Here is an 8,883-nt window from a genome sequence, read left to right on the forward strand (position 1 = left end):
GGCTTCGGAAACATATTGTGGCATTACCAATGGGATTACAACTACTGGGCCTGATTCGTCTTCTACCATGTCAGTAACTTGGAGTGCTTGGCCCATGACTTTAAGCATCCATCATTCACTCTCTGCACTTCTTGTACGTATTCTGTTTTCTGCAGATGAGCTGCACAGGACATAATTCCTTCGTCCCATCCCTTCTTGGTATGCACTCATCCATAGATCAATGGTTGTGTTTGTTCCCAACATCCAGGCAATCCTGCTATTTCTGTCACATAAGGAAAATTAATTCTCTTAATTTTTTCAATGATCACCTCATCCTGTCCTGCAGCAGGATACATAAGCATTTTGTTTTTCCATCAAGGCTTCTTCCCCATTCGTATGTTCTTGATATAGTCATCCTTGTATGGAAACAACCATCTTGATCTCCATTGCAAGGTTGCCCAACTTCCTTGGAACTGTCCTCGAGTAGTACATGCTGCAAGATGGCTGAGGCATATTGCATCGTATGCTGATACCTCCTTCAAAATGAAAGTCCTTACTGTATTCTTGGCATAGGGGATGAGAGAGCAGACATAGCAACTCTCATCAGATGCTCTTTCCCCCACTTTTTTCATGTGTTGATACCATATGTTATTCCCCAAGTGAGCTGAATTATCTAGATAGGTATTTATCCCTTCATTATCTTCCTCTGCATCTCTTTTATGTCTCCTAACATACCCATAGAGATCAAGGAAATTGCCCTCATTAGTACTCATAGCGGGGAGAATCCTGGGAGCTCTTTCTTCACTAGAACAATTAGGATAATAGTGACTGTGAAATGTAAGGAACAAAAAGATACACAGAACAATCATGAAAATATATATTATGCATAGAAATCTGGACAACCATTTTCGTGCCATCCCTCTGCTTGCTGGACTTGTAATCTCTATATTCATATCATCTTTTCTCTTCTGTCTTCTCTTCCGCATCCTCTGTCTTCTCTCCCCTCACGACTCTATATCCAATTCCCTTTCTCACTTAGGTTGGCTTCCTTTCCACTCCCAGCTTAAATTTCACATCTTTTGTCTTGTCTTTAAATCTCTTCACAACTTTGCTCCTCCTTACCTCTCCTCTCTTCTCTCATTCAACACCCCCTCTTGCTCTCTTCGTTCTGCTGACCTTTTCTTACTCTCGGTCCCGCAAGCCCCTTGTGTCTCCTCTCGTTTCCGCTCTTTTCAGCTCCTTGCCCCCTTACACTGGAACCCCTTACCTTTTACTATCCGCTCCTCCCTCACCTATTCCTCCTTCCGCTCCTCTTTGAAATCACCCCTTATTCATTCCCCTCCCTGACTTTCTTACCCCTCTCACCCTTCTCTCCCTCCCTCTAGTACCCTTACCTTTGTTCTCTTTATCTTTCCCCTTCTCTTCTAAATTCTCCTTCCTTCTACTACTCACTCTACTCACTACTTTCTCTCCCTCTTCACTCCTTCCACTCACCCCCTTCCTCTCCTTTCCCCTTTTCTCATGCAAATTGTTGTACATGCCAATTTTCTGGTTTGGTTCATTTTTACTGTTAATGCTTCTACTGTTCCATGTTTATGTATTCTTGTTGTTAACTGTAAAGCACCTTGGATTAAGGCGCTATATAAAACAATAAATACAAATACAAATCTTCTGTATTAATCATTTTGAATACAATCATTGAGTTTCCTTCACATTTGAAACTGTACAATTTGTTACTCTATAGCAATAAGGAATCTTCTTATCATTGGACCATTTTTAGGATCCTGTAAAAAAGTGCGAATATTAACATCTCTTCTAACAAGAGCAATGTAAGATTGAAGTATGAACACAAAGGCAGCAACCACAAGTAAATGAAAATCACTATTGGCAGGTATCATGTATTTTGATCACTTAAAACAGATATTCTCCACAGAATGAATCTGGATATTGAGCTCTCTTCCAATTTCTGATCAGGAAATGACATTTAGGCATAATTATGATGCATTATTCACTGCTTCAATATATTTCTAAAAGTTCATTTCAAACTCTGGAATTTCTCTGCAAGTCCTTGCACTCCCTGCTAAAATATCTAAAATATATAAGGAGTGTCTATTGAATTCCAGTCCAAATAAAATGCTTGTTAATCACTTGGTTACTCATCATCCTTTTTTGTGCTCATCTATTGGGTATGCACACATGGAAATTGTTCTTCTTTTCTTGCTTCTGGATCAGCAACGGTGGGAGGGAGGGTCTTGCCTTTATAAACCTTCACGTCGTTCAGTTGCAGCCAAGCTCGTCTTCCCGAAACCTTAAGAGCAGAAGGGGAAACTTCCTCAACAAGGACAGGACCATTGAATCGAGGCTCATTCCACTTCCGGGTGAAGTTTGTAATCAGAATCAGGTCCCCAACACATAAAATAGGTGGTGGTAATAGTTCACTTGGATTAGTCACTAAATTAGCTTCTTTCGTGTTCGTAGACCTTCCTCCCCAATGCTTGACTTGATCTGAAATGAAATAAATACTGGTAGTCATACATGTCAAATAATCATGCATCTCATCACCTAGAGTTTTGGCTACACTCTGGGCATCACTCCTGATCCTAAACAGAGGTGTAAGGGGCATTCTCATTTGACGCCCTATTACTAGCTCGTGCAGGTTGAGGTGGTGGTCTGACACTGGCTGATTCCGAAGGGCATATACGGACAGGGGAAGGCAATACAGTCATCCCTTTTTCAAAGTCAATTTAATCTTGGAAATCCACTTTTTGAGGAGGCTGTTGAGTCTCTCACATATCCTGTTCGGTTGTGGTTGATACGCAAAAGAGAACTTGTGTTTTACACTTAATAAAAGCCCTTTTTGTTCAAATAGCTCATTGAAAGAATATGGCACATTATCGGATCTTAGTACTTCACACATACCCAACTTTGGGAAAACTTTGCATACTAAAAACTTTGCTATGCAAGTGGCGTCAGGTTGTGCACACAGACCTGCTTTGATCCACCTGGAGAAGGGGCACACAACCACTATTAGATACCTATATCCATTACATGTTTGCAGCATATTGACATAGTCAATATGCAAATGCTGAAACAGACCATTCGGTCGAGGTATTACTCCCAGGGCTTTATGTGGGCCGGGGCCTGCCAGGGCTGGGCCGCGGCAGGCTCTGAAATTTCGTTTTGAGGCAGGGCCCTGCCGGGCCCACTAATCTCCCCCGGCAGCCCCAGCCACTACACGAAAAGGCTTTATTTTGTACAGCTTGAAGCTCTCGCTCTTGTGCGAGAGCTGCAAGCTTCAGAAAAAAATGCCTTTCAGCCATAATGGTGGCGCCGCACCTGCGAGGCATCCCTTTAATCAATTGATGCCCGTGGGCCGGCGCCACCATTATGGAGAACACGTGAAGCTGCTGGAAGCAGAGGCCTTGCTTTCTAAATACTGAAGCTCTCGCGCATTCACGGGAGTTTCAGTCTTTTGGAAAAAGGCCTCTGCTTCCAGTGGCCTCACCCTTTCAGCCTTAATGGTGACACTGCCCCTCCCCAGCTGGCGAGGGGCAGTGCCACCATTAAGGCTGCTGTCCATCGGCCACCTGGTCAAATTTCCTCCTTTCTCCCTGAGTGGGCGGACCTCTCCTCCTCACTCCTGTCCTCAACCACTCAACTCCTCCTTCTTGGAGACTTCAACATCCACCTGGATGCCTCCTCTCCCCCCTCTGGACTCCTTCGTGACCTCTGTGACTCTCTCTCACTCTCTATTCTCCCGTCTGGGCCGACTCATTCTGCAGGGCACACTCTTGATGCTCTGATCTCCTCTGACCTTCCCCTCTCTGTCCCTCTCTCTACTCCTCTCTCTTGGAGTGATCACTTTCTCCTTTCCTCCCACCTCACCTTCCCTACCCCACAGGCTAAGCCACCCTCTTCACTGCCACCTTCCTTCTCGGTCATCCGACCCATGAAGCACATGTCAGTTGAGGCTTTCGCTGCCACCTTCTCGCCACCTTCTCCCCTTTCGGCTGACTCCCACCCTGACACAGCCCTCTCCACTCTGCTATATCTGATACTTTTGCATTCTTGCCCCTGTCATGAGAATCCGCCTGAAGCCCAAAGCCAAATGTAACTCCTGGTATGACTCAGATCTCATCACCCTTAAAAGCAAGTGCAGGGTGGCAGAGAGGAAATGGCGTGCTTCATGTTCATCCTCTGACAAACTGGCCTGTCGCCTGCTCCAAAGGCAATACCGGCTCTCCGTTCTCTCCAAGAAGAGAGCCCTCATCCAAGCCCGCATCTCTGCGGCATCTAACAATTCGGCCGAACTCTTTAAAATCTGCAAGGAGCTGGCCAATCCTGCTGCAGTCTCTACCTCTCCTGTCCCCTCCCAGGCCCTCTGCACAGCACTGGCCTCTCACTTCATTTAAAAAACTCAGGACATCCTGTCCTCACTCTCCTCCTATCACCTCCCCCCCTCTATTCCATGCTCTTCCTCTGGCCCTTCTGCAGCCACCCCTCCTCTCCCCTTCTCTGCCTTTCCCCTTTTTTCTGCTGACGAGTTTTCGAGACAAGTCCGATCTATGAAAGTCTTGTCAAAACAGGTCCACCCCTGTTCCTCCAAAACTATCAAGGACCACATCGACTCCTTGGCTCCTGCCCTTGCAGACTTCTGCAATCACTCCTTCACCTCTGGAGTCTTCCCATCACCTCTCAAGCACTCCCTGGTGCACCCCCCTTCTTAAGAAACCCACTTCTGACCCCTCCTGCCCAGCTAACTATCGCCCAATCTCTATCACTCCCTTCCTGGGCAAGCTCCTGAGAAACTGGCCATCTCCCAGCTTAATCTCCATGCTGAATCTGTTGGTAGTCTTCATGACCATCAGTCTGGCTTCAGAGCTGCCAGAAGCACGGAAACTGCTCTCCTGAACATCGTGAGGACCTGCTCTCGAACCTTGACTCCAACACTCCATGTGTTCTTATTTTGCTTGATCTCTCTTCTGCCTTTGATACTGTCAACCATACCATCCTGCTCAACCGTCTCCATGATAACCTGGGTATCACTGGTCAGGCTCTGGCGTGGCTGACCTCTTTCCTCTCAAATCGACCCTCCCAGGTACAACTGGGGTCTTTCCTCTCTGACATCTTTTTCTCTACCTGTGGTGTCCCCCAGGGATCTAACCTCTCTCCCTGGCTGTTCAACCAGTATCTGGCACTTCTCTCCCACCGCATCGCCGCTCTCTGCCCCAACTTTCAGTGCTATGCGGATGATACCCAGCTCATTTTCGGGCTACCCTCGGCCTCCTCATCTCCTTCCCTCATCCCTGACTGTCTTTCTGCTATCCAGGACTGGTGTGCCGCCAATGACCTCTGCCTTAATGCCAGTAAGACTGAGATTCTACTCATCGGCACTCCCACTCCCTCCTTCCCTGCAGCTCTCTGGCCAGCCTCTCTTGGCCCTCTTCCTGCTCCTACCTGCAAGGCAAAAAACTTTGGAGTCATCTTCGACTCCACACTCTCCTTCTCTCCTCACATATCCGACGTCTCTAAGAAGTCACACTGCCAGCTACACCTCCTCAGAGGTATCCTTCCTTTTCTCTCCTTCCCCCAGAAGCTCACTGTCTCTAGAGCCCTGGTTCTCTCAAAGCTGGAGTACTGTAACAGCCTGTATCTATATCTGCCTGCATCTACTCTCTGCCCTCTGCAACTCATCCAGAAAAGAACTGCGAGACTTGTCCTTGGCCTCAAGCCCAGGGACCGTATCTCTCCAGGATTGAAATCTCTACACTGGCTTCCAGTGACTGCGAGGATCAAGTTCAAAACCCTCTGCATTGTCCACAAGGCCTTGTGGGGCCTTGGGCCAAAATACCTTCAACTCTCTCTTCCTAAATATCTCCCTTCTCGAGCTCTTCGCTCATCCGCCTCCAACTCCCTCAGGGTCAGCCGCTTCTCCAAACAACGAGTTGGGGGCAGATCTCTCTCTGCTGCAGGGGCCTCACTCTGGAACAGCCTTCCTGCCTCCCTGAAACTTGAGGAGAACCATCTCCGGTTCCGGAAGCACCTCAAAACCTTCCTCTTCGCGTCCACTTTCTCTCCCCCTCTCCCCTGCTAAAGTTACTGAAACTGCACTGAATCTGCAACTGGGCCACTCACTGTTCTCAGTCCTTGGCCCAGCCACTCTCCCCTGCACTGCCTCCCTGGCACCCCCTGCATTGCGGGACTGTGTCTGTATCCCTACAGCCCCCTTCCCAGCACTTGTCTGCACTTACCTCGCACTTGCCACTAGCTGGCCCTTGTTATTTATCCTGTATGCTATTAACCCTGTACTGCACTTTCCCCTCTCCCTTTCCCCCTGCACTTTTCCCTTCCCTTCTACCCTTGCACTTGCGCGATCTGAATGGCACCTGGCCTAGTAGGATCGTTGTCTGTCTCCCCGTGTTCCCCCCCTGCCTCGTCGCGCCTCGAAACACTTGTGTATAGGCGCGTTACAAATGCCATATCATATCATATCATAGGCAAGGCGCTGTCCCCTGCCAGGCAAGCTTATAGAAAATAAATGCAGAGATCAGCAACCTCTCCCTGCAAGGGTAGAGGGTGCTGATCTCTACAAAAGGCTGCCTGGCAGGGTGCCAGTAGGCCATTGAGCCGAGGCTCATCAGGGGGGCGTGGCCTAATGGGGGCGTGGCCTAACGGGCCAGCAGGACCCCCGGTGTTAGGCCACGCCCCCTCGATGAGCCCCGACTCGATTTGTAGTTTCACTGAAGGCACCGATTACTCCTCTAATCATTCTCAGTGTATACCCAGCAGTAAACCTTTGACAAACGATGCAATTCACCATATACAGTGCAATGTGCTTCAATCAATTAGGAATGAACCAGTCTTCTGAAATATTGGCTGCAAGACTTTCTCTAGTTAAATGCGCGGGGTAATGCAGCTGTTCAAGCCCGACTTTCAACAAAGTTACTGGCATCACTGGCTTTCCAGTGCTTTCCTGTCGCCATAAGGCTTCCGTGGGGGATAAAGAACACCCCCTTCGCTTCAGTAGTTCTTGCTCTTCCTGTGGTGCGCTTTCTGAATCTCTATTAATTGGGTTATTGACAGCATATTAAACCCCTCCTGTACTAACATGGTTGTAGTCGACTTTTCTTTAATATCCTCAGTATCAAAACTCAAAATTTCTGGAGACTATGCAACCCTTTTGGCTTCTATGTCTGCGGCTTCGTTCCCGCAAGAGATAAAGTCTGTTCATTTAGTATGCCCTGTGCATTTTTCGACCGCTGTGACTACTGGGAGCTGTAGTGCCTTAATGAGCCTATCCAATAAGGACACATGCTGCACCAGAGAGCCGTCTGCACGGAGATAGTCCCTCTTTTTCCAACGTGACAATCATGTGTATACGGCTGACGTCACAAGGGAGGAATCACTGTAAGCCGCCATTTCCTGTCCTTCATGTTTCTCAAGCGTGATAACAGGTGCTAATAATTCTGCTGCTTTTGCTGAAAAAGTAGACGGTAGCCTTGCACTCACCACTACCCCAAATTCTCCATTTAATCTGTGTCTTACTACTGCTGTGCCTGAAAGCCTTTTTCCCACTAGTGTGATCAATTTTTTGAAAAACCATCAATAAAAAGAATATCCCATCTCACCAAAGCATTCTCTTTCACATTGTGTATATCATCATAAAATTCAACATAATTGGCACAGTCATGCACATGATTACCTTCTTCTACGGGTTCAGCTACGAAGGTGGCTGGGTTCACTATTTTACATTTTACAATTTTAATCGTTGGGTTAGAAATCATTACCTCATAAACTGAAGCACTTTGGGATGCCAATGTGCTCTTGGGTTGCTCTAGAATGGGAAATAGAACATGCTCCATGTAAAGGGTCATAGAACAGCCCATGACAATACTTGTGGACTTCTCAAATGCAAACAAGGCAGTTCCCAAAGATTGTTCACAAGGGAAGTGTCCTCTCTTAACTGGGTCTAAAATCCCACTGTAATATGCCAAAGGTTTGTACCCCAGGGTTGTCCTTTGTGTAAGCACGGCTGTCCTTACTGACCCATTCGTGTGTGAAAACAAATACAATTCCTTGCCATAATTGGGAATCCCTAAAACTGGGACTGTACAAATTGCTCTTTTCAACTCCTCAAATCCTTCCTCCATTTCTTTGGTCCATTCTAGTTCTGTTTTACCAACTTGTGCTTTCTTTAATGCTTGCAGAAGTGTCCTTGTGTACATGCTGTAATCAAACACCCTGGCTCTAATATAATTGCACCAACCCAGAAACGGTTGCTTCTGTCTCACTGTGTTCGGTTTTGTTGTTTTCATGATTGGCTCAGCTCTCTCAGGTGTCACTTTCTTTCCTTCATGGAAAATTAACTGAACTATGTATAACACCTCTTCTTGACAATACTGTAATTTCTCCTTGTCCACCTTATATCCTTTGTCTGCTAAAATAGTCATCAGTTGGATAGAGTGCTGCCTACACTCATCCTCTTTACTGCAAATCAATAGGTTATCTACGTACTGTATCACCGCAATTTCAAGATCGATATTGCCTAGATCAATCTGTAGGACTCTGTTAAAGATCAACGGGGACTCGCAGTACCCTTGAGGCAAACAAGTATGTTTTAGTCTTTTTTGGTGAAATGTAAAGGAAGCCAAGCTTGTGAGTCTTTGTGCAACAGGATCGAGAAAAAAGGCATTTATTAAATTGATCACCATGAAATACTGACCTTCTACTGGGATACTACACAATATTGTTGCAGGATTAGGTACTAAAGGAAACTCTGCCTCTACAATCTGGTTAAGAGGTTTCAAATCCTGGCTGAATCTCCACGACCCCCCTTTAGATTTTTTATTCGGGTACACCACGGTATTGCACAGTGACTGATGGCACCAGAATCCCTTGATTCAT

The sequence above is a fragment of the Ambystoma mexicanum genome, chromosome 14 (assembly GCF_040938575.1).
Source record: "Ambystoma mexicanum isolate Mex_15411 chromosome 14, UKY_AmexF1_1, whole genome shotgun sequence".
NCBI lineage: Eukaryota > Metazoa > Chordata > Amphibia > Caudata > Ambystomatidae > Ambystoma > Ambystoma mexicanum.